The 15,043-nt window shown below is 41.8% G+C and overlaps 1 protein-coding gene across 4 annotated transcripts in view; it reads right to left on the reverse strand.

Annotated features, from left to right (window-relative positions):
* The window catches only part of srgap1a (SLIT-ROBO Rho GTPase activating protein 1a), a 231,311-nt gene that overhangs the window by 146,548 nt on the left and 69,720 nt on the right, over positions 1-15,043 (reverse strand). The gene's annotated exons all lie outside the window — the stretch shown is intronic.

The following is a 15,043-nucleotide window of genomic DNA, read 5'->3' on the forward strand; positions in this document are numbered from 1 at the left end:
CCAAACCTCAACTGCCGCACAAAGGAAGCGTACATGTGAGTGGATCTGGACAATATTAACCTTAATGTGACCATCAAACCAGACTCAATCATTCATGTTTTTTATCTCTGATATGCAATTTTATATCCAGATGATTCCATAAATTGTTCTAAAGTATCTAAAATAATAGGAAGTGATGAAGCTGGATTGGTGATGTAAAGCAGAAGGTTGTCTGCATATAGAGATAATTATGAGAAAGACCAAATCAAGAAATCCCTTACAATTTATCTTCATAACGAAACCATAGGGCTAAGGGTTCAACCGCTAGAGCAAACAGAGACAGGGAAAGCGGGCATCCCTGACGGGTTCCACAGGAAGAAGAAAATGAATTAGATTTTATGCCGTTAATATTAATCCTTGCCAGAGGGGATGTGTAAAGAAGCTTAATACATGATATGAAGTTGGGGTGAAAACCAAATTTACTTAGGACGCGGTCACACTGGCCAATCGTGCCGTGCCTAAGCACGCTTCAGCCGTAAAGCACGTTTGGAATGGCCAGTGTGACCGCAACTGTACCGTGCTCAAGCACGATTCCCTTCCGTGCTTCGGCACGCTTCTAAGAGGTGGGCTTCCGCACGGTTTACTTCATGCACAAGCACAAGCACGCGGACAGTGCGTGCGATCCATTACGTATAATCACCACGAGCGCATCTCTCGACGATCATTTTAAACACAGCAGGGGTGTTAGAGGGCTGTGTCGGGGCTAAAACAACTTAATATAAGTCTTAAAGTCTCTTAAGTTGTATCAGTGCTCTCTGTGTCTCATTGTGCTGACTCTGATGAGATCGCGCTTCATGTAAACAAATGCTTCACGATGACGTAGGCGTGTGTCTGATACCCGCTAAAGTCTGGTACATAATGGGGTAGTGTGACTGCCGGCCGTACTCTCCAGCTGGGGATCGGCGCTGCAGGGGGCCATCGTGCTTAGGCACGGTACGTTTTGGATGGCCAGTGTGACCGCGTCCTTAGACTATAGAACAAGTGGCTCCACTCAACCCAATCAATAGCCTTTTTGGTGTCTAAAGATAGGATGATTTCAGCCAGGATGGAGTCTGAAGAAGAGCAGATGATGTTTAATAACCTTTTAGTATTATTGAAAGACCAGAGATGAAACTGGTCTGGTCCGGGTTTATTAGCGTTGGGGTGACCTTCTGGAGACGAGTGGCGAGCACTTTGGACAAACTTTAAAGTCAACATTTAGGAGAAAGATGGGCCTATAGCTGCTGCATTGGAGAGGATTTTGAAAAATTCTGTGGAGTATATATATCTGTCTGATCCAGGGGTTTGGAGCTTTGTAAAGACCTGGTTGCTTCTTGGGCCTTGGCAACTGTTATGGGGGTTCCTAGATTACTAAACACATTGTTGTCTACTTGAGGGAATGTTAAGTAGTCTAGGGGGTTTGGGAGGAGATTTTGAACGAGTAGTATTGAAGAATAAATAGAGAAAATATTACAAATTTCCCTTGGATCTGTTGTAAACAACCCAGCTGGGGATGCTATTTTAGGTATAAGTTTAGAGGCAGTTAAAGTTCAGGCTTGATATGCTAATAATTTGCCAGGTTTATCACCTTGTTCAAAGAGGCATTGCTTTGATTGTAAAAGCTGAATCTCAACTGGTTGATAAAAAATCATATTAAGACTGTGACTGTAATCTCTTTTTGTATAATGTAGCTGAGGGGTTAGAGGCGTATAGAGCATCTAAAATACGAGTTTCATCAGATAGTTCCGTCACTTAGAAAGTTCTGCTTTTTAAAATAGGATACAAATGAAATTAAAGCTGCAAGCAGCATTAGACGGGTCCTCGGGGCTCACGCAGACTCCGAAAAATTTTCGTCATAGTCATCGTCAACGACCTTTTTTTTCTGACTAAAACGAGATGGTAACTAAATAAAAAATGATTTATGAGGACTAAGACGATAACGAGGTGTATTGACATATTCGTCAACAAATATAAACGAGACAAAAATGTCTGCCAGAGACGAGATCCAATCAGAACACATTTCGTTAGGAAGAGGCGGGAGGAGCTGGGAAGAGAACCAATCAGAGCGACTTGGTAAGGAAGGTACATAAACACTGACCCGAGAATGCGCTGCACCAAGAAAAGACAGCATGTCAACGCCGGGGAGGAAGAGGAGAGGGGACGTATGGGAGAATTTCATATTTGACGTGAAAGATAACAAGACTCAGTGTAAGAAATGCAGCGCGAGGATTACGGGGAAAAACACAACAAACTTGAAGCGACATATACAGTCGAATCACCCTGAAATCCACACACAGGTAAGCATCTTCCACAACAAAAAACTCACTCGACGTTATCCCGTTTATTACATGGCTTACTAGTGAAATATTACATTTGAGACATGATTTTCATCAAAATACGACTTGTGTCTGTGATTTTTCTGCTGTTTTTCTACCCCTTCCCCTCCCCTCCCGCTCCCCCGCCGCACGCGTTTGATCCAGACTGATTTTTTTCTCTCCGACTTTTCATGCATTGATTTTGAAAAGACAGCTGGCCCGAGACAGGGGGGAGGGAGAGGGGGATAAGGACAAGTTAGGGTTTGGAAATTCTCACCCATCACTGGATTAAAATAAATAAATAAATAAATCTGTAGCCGTACGACCATAGACTGTAGACCCGATATGAAATGAGTGTGTTACAGCTTCTATTGAGAGCGAGTACCTACGTAACACACGTGAGACACACCGACTGACTTTAATAGAGCCGTGTAATAAGCTACAAATAAAACAAACTACTGTCCTGTAAAGCTAAAGGTACCTACTGATTAAAGGTGCATGAGAAATGTTGGTGTAACAAGAAAAATTTTATCTCTTTTTTTTTTTCTTCTTCATCATAGCTACAGAAGACCTCAGATGGACCACAGAGTGCAAAGAGACTTAAAGTGTCCCAGCAAAATATTTCAGTCGCCATTCTAAGTGCTTCAAAGTACAAACTTGACTCAAAAGAGCAACAGACAAAGGAGGAGGCTATAGCAAAATGGATTGGATGCACAGGACTCCCAGTTACTACAATTGAAGATGAGGACTATATTCTAATGATGGGAACAATGGATAAGAAACTGACAGATCCAAAAAAAGCAAAAATAAGTAATCTGATCGAAAACCTTAATAAAGCTGAATCACAAAAATTCAAAAGGAGATTGGCTGCTGTGCGGAAGGTATCAATTGGAATTGATCTGTGGACAAAAAAGGACTGATTGCTTCCTTCCTGGCTATAAGTGCGTGCTTTTTTTTGCACTGAACTACAAAAACCACAGCACATATTGCTGACCCGAGAACAAGTGGCTCATCCACACACTGCACAAATAATCAAAGCATGTGTGGACAAATGTATGCAAGAGTGGGGCATATCACGTGAGAAGATCATCACAGTAATAACAGACAATGGGAGTAATATGGTGGCCGCCTTTAAACGCACCACACCAGAGGTAGAAGAAACCACCTCTGAGGATTCAGAACAAGAAAGCCCCACCATGATGACTGAAAGTTAGTCTGAGACTGAAGAAGATGAGCAGAGGTGAGTCATTGGAAAAAATGTAGTAATCTCTATTGTTAAGAGTATGCCTGTTAAAAAGAACATTTTTAAAATGTAATTATACTTATTTGTGTGCATTTTTCTTATTAGATGTGATGACCTGGATATACACCAGACACCATGTGTGGTGCACACATTACAACTGGTAGTGCACATGATCCAGAAAGAGACTGGTGTGAAAAAGGTCCTCGATAAAACCAGGTCAGTCGTGAAACTTTTTTTCGCAAGTCCTCAGTTGCAACCTAGAGAATAATGGAAGAATGTGGCCTTATCGTCGTGAATGACTGCCCCACACGCTGGTCGAGCACATTCAACATGGTTGCACGACTCCTCAAAGCGAAAGACTCAGTTTGCCAAATCACCAACGACATGGGATGGGACAGCTTGCTCCCTAGTGAATGGCAAAAGCTGAAATCATTGCATGAACTACTGCTGCCTTTTGTAGAACATACTCAGACCCTTCAGAGTGACACGATGTCCATGTCCCTGGTGGTCCCTGCCATCTTTGATCGGCTCAGCCACCTTTCTGACTTTGAAGAGAACACAAACCACAGAGGCTTTGCTGCTCTTGCACAGAAAATGCAAAGAAATATCAACCAGCGTTTTGCTTGGATCCTGGACCCAAACGATGAAAAGTTTTCACCACTTGTGGCAGCTGCCTGCTTCGTCAACCCTACTGTGTGTGAAACCCTACTTGATGATGAAAACATTCAAGAACTGCTGAAACAGGCAGAAGAGTACGCGATCCAGTCCACTCAGTCACACTCATAACATGTTGAACTTGAGGACCAGCCTGAAGATGATGGGGAGGAGAAAGAGAAGGAAGCAGAGGAGCTAGAACCAGCACCATCCTCATCCAACCAGCCAGTCTTCAGGTTTTTTTCAAAGTCTCGCATGAAGCCTAAACAGAGGATCTCCTCCACAAGCAGCATTAAGCAGCAGATCATAAAGTATAAGGAGAAGCTTTCACACCCAGTCACCTGTGCCACAGCAACAGGATTCGTTAGACTTATTGGCTATTCCAGCTTCTCAAGCTTTCGCAGAGAGGGTTTTCAGCGTCACAGGTGACCTCACCAGAGGCAAGCCCTACAGAGCAAGAGTCATGCTGGCACGGAGTGCTTTCCTTAAAATGAATCGGGCTAAATAAATCTGTGGTCTACACTGACAAGTTTGTATGCACATTTTATGGTACTGATTTTTGTTCTTCTGTTAACTTATGGTATAGCTCCATATATTTAATAATTTGATTGTTATTTTGAAGTTGAAAATGTTATAATGGAATGGTTGCAGTTCCTGCCACTAATAGCATGTTTGAATGTTTTCTTTTCCTGTTAATTTAAATCCTGATGCGATTTGAAGTGAAATCTGACTATTTAACAGTGAACTGAACCATTTTTTTTTGCCTTTTAAATAGTCCAGTTACACCGATTTGGAGAGAGCAGGCCTGATGGCGTTACAGCCTATGCACTTTTTCTACATGTTCTTTTTTATTTTTGCAATTTGCACAAATGGCACTGCTGATTTTACAGTATTACAGGTAAATACATTTTTGTTGCAAATAACAAGTAAATTTGTGTCTGTGTATGAATTGCAGTACCTTAAAATTCATAGAAGTTTCATTTAGTCTAGGCAAACATAATGACTTTCAGAAATTGAAGGGAAAGTTTTACATATTACCCTTTAGTTGACTAAATCTACTGTAGTTTTCGTTGACTATAATCTTATGATATTTCGTCAACTAAAACTAGACTAAAACTACAACAATTTAAATAACTAAATTATGACTTAAACTGAATTACATTTAAGTCAAAAAGACTATAACTAAAACGAAATCAAATTTTGCTGTCAAAATTAACACTGGTGCCTTTACAACATTCCGAGTGGAAACAACATGGGGATGTTTGAGACATCATCAGAGCTGAGAGGATTCAAAATCCCAAAAGTGTAAACTAACAACTCATCATTAAGGCCAGAATATTGATAATCTGTGTAAAAATGAAATATTTTTGCAGGAAATCTTGTCAGGAATCCATTCCTGACATTTTCAGAGCTGTACGACTTTGACTTCCTCGGGGCTATTGCCGGCCTCCCCCCACCCGCCCTGCAGTCTCTCATATCGTGCGTCTCAATGAGACAAACAAAAGTAAGTACGAAATTAATGTCGATTGACGTAGGTGCATGATAAGAGATGACTATACTATGATATTCACGGGCAACAGCACTGTGCAACAGTTTATTATCCAGTAGGAAGAAATTTATTCATGAGAAGCTACAGTGCCCATGACAAAAAAAGGAAAATTCTTGATCGTAAGGAAACCTAGTTCTTCAAGGGTCAGACAATCCCAAATGGTCTGTATGAAATTTTAAGGTGGCAGCCAATTTTGTTTGAGTGATATGTTTAGCAAATGATCAATCAAATGTAGTGTCCTGTACCAGATTAAAATCGCCCCCAATAATGTGGTCTTCAAGATTAGGTAAAGAAGAAAAAAAATTGAAATAAACTTTTCCACACCCCAAGTGCGGTGTTACTTCGTTGACGAAGACTAAAAATATATATTTGTTGATGAACCTTTCTCATTGACGAAAAATAAATGAAGACCAAACAAAAAGTCACCCGTTACCTTGACAACACTACCGAGCACGCTAACGTGCAGCAGTAATTGTCAAAGGATCATAAGAACGAGTACAAAATATTAATAAAATCAAACTGGTCACTGTCAGCCGTGACCACATCAACTAACAAGTTGGAGAAAAAGAGAAAAATGAAAATGAATGGCTTATAACAGTCAAACCTCTCTCAGCTCACACACACCTCCGCCCTTCTCTCCTGCTGCACTCTCACTCTTAAGCCGCATTTCCACCAAGCAGTCCGGGTCAGTTCGTCTCGGTACGGTGTGCTTTTAGTGGTGTTTCCACTGACTCATCCTGGGACGCCCTAAAAAACGAGACGAGCCGACCTACTTTTTCGGGAACCTTTCGTATGGCTGCCAGACTGAACCGCTCTTGGAAGGTGGAGCAACACACTGCAGACGGTTGATTGGTCAAAAGAATCATCACTTACCCCGACAGCGGCTGTATTTCTCCTGGCGGCACACAGACTTCTCTGAAACAAAGCTTGATTGCACTTTGTAACAGAGAGCTACATGACAATCACAGAGAGGATGAAATGCTGCATGTCTTCCCTCTATGCTCTTTGTTTACTGTGTCACGTTTTCTTCTTTGTTGGATTTAATAGCGGGGTAAGCTGCTACGGCGTCGCACTATTGTTTACCAGCTGCGGCTTCCGGCATCCGGGCTTACACGCAGCCTACCACGAGAGGGCACAGTCTGCTGTGGAAATGCAAACAGGATCAGACTTAACTGTCCCAAACCGTCCTAAACCGTACTGAACCGACCTAGACTGCTTGGTGGAAACGCAGCTTTAGCCTCTCCTGTTGCCTTCACTGACTTAACAGTGGGAACAATGAACATCCACACTAACACAGAACTGGACGATATATTGAATGCGAAGTAACTTTAGGTTTTCTGCTTCTGGACAGGACTCTAGACCTCAGTAGGGTTGTCAAAAGTATCGATACTTAAAAAAGTATCGATACTAAAATGTTGTATCCGGATACAGTTAGGGGTGTAATGATCCATTGATTTACATCGATACATCGATTGGTAAAGCAATGATCCGATCACATCAATGGAAAGTCTAAACATCGATCATGGTTGTGGTCTTTAATTTACGCCTTTATTTTGAAATCCCGACCGGACACGCATGTCCGTCTCCGTCCAACCGCGAGTCGTTCTGAAGTTTCCTCTCTGACACGCCATGCCTGATATTTCTCCTGCTGTAAAATGTACTGTTTAGCGTCCACCGAGTCACACCGCTGTAGGCGAACGTGGAGCAAGACGCTGTTAGCATCACAGAGCTAAAAAGGAGCCAGACATATCGGCCAATCATAAAATAGCTCTCCTGTATCCGGGTAAGATACGGTCGACCTGACTGCAGAGGACGCATGCTGCACAGACGACAGGAGTGCATCATCACACGACTGCAGTGAGTTATCTCATAATTTGATTTTGTAGCCACTGATTCATGAAATTTCATACAGTTAAAAAGTCAAACGGCGAGAGCTTAGTGACATTCCTCCTCCACATCCACTATTACACAGTGAAACAAAGTCTGATCACACTGACATACAAACTGTGGTTATCAGGCATCACAGTAAAAAAAAACTATCAATGTTAAGTTAGTTAAGTTGATCGTTCTAATTTTGAACAATAGAAATGTTTGGGTTTAATTAAATTCAAAGCTTCACATTTTTGGTTTGATAAAAATGGTCAAATGTTGGAGGTCAATAATAGAGTTTGTGTAATCAGTCATTTTTAATGATAGTGTTGCATCATTACTTTACATAATAATCAAACATCACAGTATAACAGTCAGACCCATAAGGTAATTGTGGGGGCAAAAAAGTACCTTACCTGAATTTAACCAGTTTTAATTTTAAAACATAATTAGATCATACAGATGGCTATAATCCTCTACAAACTGTCATACCCAAAGGTCAGCACATCGTTCCACATTTCAGTAATAAAACTAGAAAAAAAATTTGTATTTCTTTCTTGCCTCAGGTGAAATGTTGCTGATTGTGTTCAGTGAGGACAGTATATCGTCTTAAATCGATCGAAGGCATCGTATCGTATCGTATCGTGTCGTATCGTGTCGTGACAGACTTTGTGATAACGGCAAATATCATATCGTTGTCCAAAGAATCGATATCGTATCGTATCGTCATGAAACTGGTGATTTACACCCCTAGATACAATGCTCACTTTCAAAAGTATCAATACCCCCCCACCCCCGGATGCCGAGCAGCTGACGCTAAGGCTGGGCAATTTTATCGATTTTGCGATATAAATCGATTTTTTTGTTTCCCAGAAAGTATCGATCTGTCAGCCGCGAGTATCGATACACAAGCCTCATTCAAATCCTCCCTGTTCCGTCCGGCACTCTGCTCGCTGTCCCCCGCCCCCACCTGTCTGCTTTGCAGGGAGAGCAATTAGGTCAGCCAGCCGCTTGTGTCGCTGTAGAGCACTTCTACTAAGTTACGTGTCTATGTCCTGTCTATACACAGAAGAAGAAAGCGCGAGAAAGTTTAATACCATGGCGGCGAACATTACTCCAGCGCTGTCATGTTTAAAAGCAGATGTGTGGGAGCACTTCGGTTTAAAAAGAAGAAAGAAGGCGTCGATTTAGATAAAAGTTTGGCAGTTTGTAAGCTGTGTCACACAAACGTTAAATACTCTGGAAATACAGCCAACCTCCGAGCGCACCTCAAACGTCACCACCCGGACAAGGTAAAGCCGACTGAGGAGCCGGGGAAGCTGCGGCATGACCCAAAACAAACCGTGCTGGACAGCGAGGGCAGTTGTTCCCACAAGTTCCCATCTACCTCGCCAAGGTCGCAGAAAATTACAGAGACTATTGCCTACTTTATTTGTCAGTATTTGAGACCTTATTCAGTGGTTGAAAATGCAGGCTTCAGACGCAACAACTGAAGCGTATGTCACCATCACGGCTCACTTCATCAGTGAGAATTGGGAGCTTGTTACTTATGTGTTACAAACAAGGGACATGCCCGAGAGCCACACCGGACAGAACCTGGCAGAACATCTGAGAAGGGCTCTCGCTGAGTGGGAAATAACAGATAAAGATCCAGTAATTGTCACCGACAATGCGTCAAACATGACAATAGCAGCAGAGGAGGCACAGTTTACACTTCATGTAAAATGCTACGCTCACACCCTCAATCTGGCAGCACAACGTGCACTCAAAATCCCAGCTGTTGCACGCCTTTTGGGACGAGTTAGACGCATTGTGAACTTCTTCAGACGAAGCACCACAGCCAACAACATCCTGAAAGCCAAACAGAGACTGCTACAACTACCACAGCACAAGTTGATGACGGATGTGGTTACCAGGTTTGTGAGTTTTTACTTTTCAATTAGGGCTGGGCGATATGGGCAAAGTGTATAAGATATGTTGATTTTTTATGCTCATCATAATCGATTTATTTTTCATAAAGAAGCAATATAAACACACTCAAACAGCCCAGGAAACCAGTAACATCTTTTGGGCAATGCTAGGTTAACGACCCTCAACTACTCTCAGCTGACCCCCAAGATTATTTGAATAGTAAGCGTTACAGATGCTAACAATTCTAGCTCTTCCTAAGTCAGCCCCTGGATCAGTGTTGAAAAAAACAATGAGTTTTAAGTCAAATCCACATGAACTAAATGACAGCTGTCACACAGACATATTATCAACCCAGTTACACATGTCAACATATACATCAAAAACAACATGACAAAATAACATTTTACAATTAAATAGAGAATGGAATAAATTAGATAAATTACATTGACTAACATACGTAAATAAGGAAATATAAAAAGAAAAATGATGGGTCCTTTTTTCTGCATAACCAAATACATGAAGCAGTACAAACAATATATAAACAAAGCAAAAGTATAACAAAAATAACATTTACTATACCTAACAAAGTTGTGTGCTCCTGATAAAAACGATTTATTGGAGATTGGAACATTTAAACTCGTAGTTTTCCATGTACTGTCCTGTTACACTCAATGTTTTGATATTGTCCTAGTCCATTATGATATATAAAAAAATTGCCTAAATTGATTAGAGTAGAGCAGCATTCTTTGCATCAATGTTGTCATCTATAAACTTTTACTTTTATTTAACTACAGGTGGAATAGTGCGCACGACATGTTAGAAAGATTCCTCGAGCAACAACCGGCCATCTGCGCAGCACTGCTCTCTAGTGAGGTGAGGAAGTCAGAGAAGGATTTGTGTACACTGACCGAGTCAGACGTGACTACAGCTGAAGAAGTAGTCAGTGCACTGAAGCCCATGAAGGAGGCCACACTGTACATGTCCAAGGAGAAGACCCCCACACTGTCGGTCGTAGCTCCCCTTCAGGACACACTGATAAATGGACTGAAACTGGTTGAAGGCGAATCTGCAGTCATAAAAGAGATGAAGGCTGCCATGGCTGAGGATCTTCAGAAGAGGTACATCGACCCAAAGGCAACTCTTAATGCATGTTCAGCGATGGATCCAAGATTCAAAGGTCTTCCCTTCCTGACTGACAGCGAAAGACAGGACGTTTATGATGGACTGATTGCAGAGGCTGCAAGTTTGGGCATGCAGCCATCAGAGGTAAGGAAATTATGATACTGTTAGGTTATGTCATAATAGGTATTTTATCCCCCATCTCCTGGCAAGAGTAAGCATAGAGCTGAGTAAAACATTGTTCAAAGTTGAAAGGCAAATACTACAATGTTGACAGTTTAAAATGGATAAATATCAAATAAAAAGCATAAATACTGTGATGTTAACAATTTTGAAGGCATAGATATTAAATATAGTATTTAAAGATTTATTACACTAAAAGCTCATGAATTAAATTTCATGTTGATCTTTTTAATTCAGCTGTCACTCCCTAGTGCTGATGATGAGGGGATGGCATTGGCATCTGGAGAAGAGGCTGTAGGTGATGGAGAGCAATTCAAGGAAGGAGAGAGCAGTCATGGTAAGTATCACCCACTGTCATCCTGTGAGGCACACTGTATTATCTGAACCTTTGTGTTGGAATTATGGAATGTTTATTTATTTGAAGGTCAGCATCATCCACTTAAGAATCCAAGGCCATCTTGTCCACTTGCTGTCCTTCTTGGTGAACGATACGGTGGTGCAGCGCGACCCAAGGCACATACGCTAGAGGATGAGGCCAGGGAGCAGATGACCCTCTACAAGGAGGCAGATCTCTTGGAAGTGAAAGAAGATCCACTGGTCTGGTGGAAGGAACACCAGTATGAGTATCCAATCTTGTCCCATCTTGCCAAAAGGTACCTCTACATCCCTGGCACCAGCGTCTCCTCAGAGAGGGTCTTCTCCACTGCTGGAGATATCATAACTGCTCAAAGAAGTGCTCTTCTCCCAGAGCACGTCGATCAGATTCTATTCCTGAACAAAAATCTGAGGACAATGTAGGTCACTTGGACTGTAGTTGGAAAGACTTTCTGGTTAGTGTTTACTCGTAGGTCAGGGCCTACAAGCCCTACGCTGCTCAACTAAGATGGTTACATTTAAGGTTAAATGTGTTCAAATGGCGCTCTTTGTTACTGGAATTATTGGCTGTTTTAGAGAAGCCAAGGTACTATGTTTACTGACAGGGTGGCTAGAGGAGTACCCTCAAATGTTAAGTATAAAGCTACAAATGCTGTCAAAGAAACTGTTCAGAACAGGCCACTTGCTGCGCTTTTCAACTCTATTGTGCATTGTAGTGCTGTTGCACTTTATTTACTTTTCAAAGGCTTGGAAGCCACAGTTTGCACTGTTTCAATTAAAAGAAACAAATTTTCTCACCATGTCTTTGATTCACTTTGTCCAGCATTTGCAAGCTGTAGGCTCTGTCTCTGCCTAGTCAGAGACATACATTGTATATTTCATGCATTCATTTTTCAGTTCAGTTATATCAATCCAAGTCAATGGTACAGCCACAAGATGTCACTAAAATCACACTTTCCCCCCTGAAATGATGCAGAAAATGATGTAAGTTTATCAAATCGTATCGAATCGTATCGAATCATATCGTTGGCAGAATATCGTGATATATATCGTATCATGAATTGAATATCGTGTATCGTATCGGAAAATAAGTGTATCGCTACAGCCCTAGCTGACGCTGCGTCCCTCTCTCTCTGCCCCCCCCGTTAGGCACTCAATAACAAAACAGCATGGCTAGTGCTGCTGCAGGCGGGCCAAATCAAGCAGTTTTGGTCGAAAATGAAAAAGGTGAAAGTGTTGTTTGGAGGTATTTTGCCTTCGAGGCTAACAAGCTTAGAAAACCGAAGGATACAAATAAGCCAGTATGCAAACACTGCTACAAGGCGGTGTTGGCCATGTTATTGTTAGCCATTAGCCGCAACGAGCGATTAAAGGCTGACGTAACGTTAATGATTATAAACAGGGCTGTCAACTGTCACGCATTCGCCTTGAGACTCACACATTTGGATGGTTTCACCTGCACTCATGCCACACCTCCGATTTCTCCCGCTCAAGTCAGAGGCACAAGAGCACAGAGGACGCAGAGGTCGTGTTGTGTAATATACAAGAAACGCAGGTATGCACCCTATACCCACTAGAAACCCCCAAGAAATACCATATATCCACTATAAAACAAAATTATAGGATGGTTGTGTAACTCAAACTTTCACTTTCCGTGTACGCGCACTCCTCTTTGTGCCGGCGTGCGTAAAGGCGCAGATAGACACACATCCCAGCAGACAGTGAGAGATCGTCAGTCACTATGTGTGATTTTATATTTCAAACTGTGTCTTGATAGCTCATGAGCACATTTTAAATGAACACGGAGACTTAAAAAAGATGAGTCAACCTTTTGATGAATCAAAATGCAGCATTGTTCATCAGTCCATCTGAGCTGCTGTTTTCACTCACTCACTGTTTTCTAAATGATAAATTCATCCTGAGGTTCTCTGGGTCACATATTGTTCATGATGTGAGCAATCTTTTAAGGATCAAGCTTCAAATACAATCTACTAGTGCAGTGGTTCTCAACCTGTGGTTGGAGGCCCATAAGTGGGTCTCAGGGCTGTTTTTAGTGGACAGTGCATAAATCAGGCAAAAATTTGGTAAAAATGTCTTCAGTGTGTGCTCAGGCAGGTCCTGTTAACTGGTACATGTTGCAACAGAGGTTATATTTGCATTTTTTTGTTAATAATAATGTTTCTTTTGAATATATGGTTCTTTTTTTTTATCCTTGTGGTATCGAAAATAGTATCGAGTATCGAATATTTTCCTGTGTATCGGTATCGAGTTGAAAATTTTAGTATCGTGACAACCCTAGACCTCAGTGAGAAAAAAGAAGATCTGCAGTCAACAAACACAAAATCCAGTATGGAGGCAGTGGTGGGATAACACCATAAGGCCATGTTGGGTGCTTCACTCACACTGATATCCATGCAAAGTGTGTGAGTAGCTTCAACCTGCATGTGTATGTTTCATGACGCTTGGTTGGGATTGTATCCATGTGTACAAAGCGGTAGTGGGGTGTCGGTGGCGCAGTTGGAGAGTGCACATGGAATGTTGCAGGTTCAAGCCCAGCTCTGGGCGGCGCATGGCCACACTTAACCCCAAGTTGCTCCCACTACTGCCTCAGTTTGTGAATGGGTATGAAAGGTCATGAAAGTGTTAGACATACTGATAGAAACAGTGGTCCATCAGTGAGTGAATGTGAGCGCGAATGGTTGTGCATCGGTAAGTGTGACCTGCGATGTAAAGCAGCTTTGAGTAGTCCATATCTAGAAAATCGCCATATAAGCTCAAGTCCATTTCCATTAGTGTGTAGCCTCTTAAAGGGGAGCTGGGTTTTCTAATTTTTTTGAGGTTTAAAGGGAATAAAGAAGGTATAAAAAAGTCCCATTTTGCAGCAGTGATGGGTCATTCCAGAGAAAACAACCCAGTGTAGCCCTCATTGTGCGTGTCATGTTTTAAAAACTACAAAATAATACAGACCACATGATTAAAAACCCACAGAAAAAGTTCATGTGTTATTCAGACCCATTCTATTTGCTTTAGAATCACACTCCTCGAGACATACCAAGTGTTAAGCTTGTGAATGAAGTGATCAGACTGTACACATGCACACGCATGCATGCACACACACAAACACACACACACACACACACACACACACACACACACACACACACACACACACACACACACACACACACACACACACACACACACACACACACACACACACACACACACTTTACCACACTTTATCACAAGTTCAAACATGCCACTGCCTTTTCTTTCTATGAGCAGACTCCAGCTATCAGGCCAAAAACACAGCAGGTTATCTGTGTCAGGAGTTCCATGACTTTTCAAGTCCAGCTGTGAGGAATGATGAAGATGAATAGAGGTAGTTGAGGAAGGACGCACAAGTTCTCCTGAACAGTGTGTTGACGCAAAGACAATATAAAATCGGAAACTCTTGTCCATCATTCGTCTATAACTTTAGTTCAGACCACAAGCCTTGGTTCAGAAAGTCTAGTCTGTGTGGATGGTGGCACCAAAGAAACTTCAAATCTGGATGGATTTTTTAAGCTTCCCAGTAATGCAAGTGTGACATAACAGGCTCAATCACAGATTTTTGTTGTAATAAACAAGTATAAATGAGAAATAAGACACCTTTAGAGGAGATTAACCTAAACCTTAACCTAGACGGGCCTTTGTGTAAAAGAATTCCTGGTACCTCGGAATGGATGGATTTCCTTCACTGGAGGGAAAAATAAGACTTGAAGAGCAATCAGCAATCTGTCCTACAAAATCTTCAAATCTAGCTGA

The sequence above is a fragment of the Halichoeres trimaculatus genome, unplaced genomic scaffold (genome assembly GCF_033239565.1).
Source record: "Halichoeres trimaculatus isolate MK-OKI-2021-1 unplaced genomic scaffold, fHalTri1.1 fHalTri1_scaffold_10, whole genome shotgun sequence".
NCBI lineage: Eukaryota > Metazoa > Chordata > Actinopteri > Labriformes > Labridae > Halichoeres > Halichoeres trimaculatus.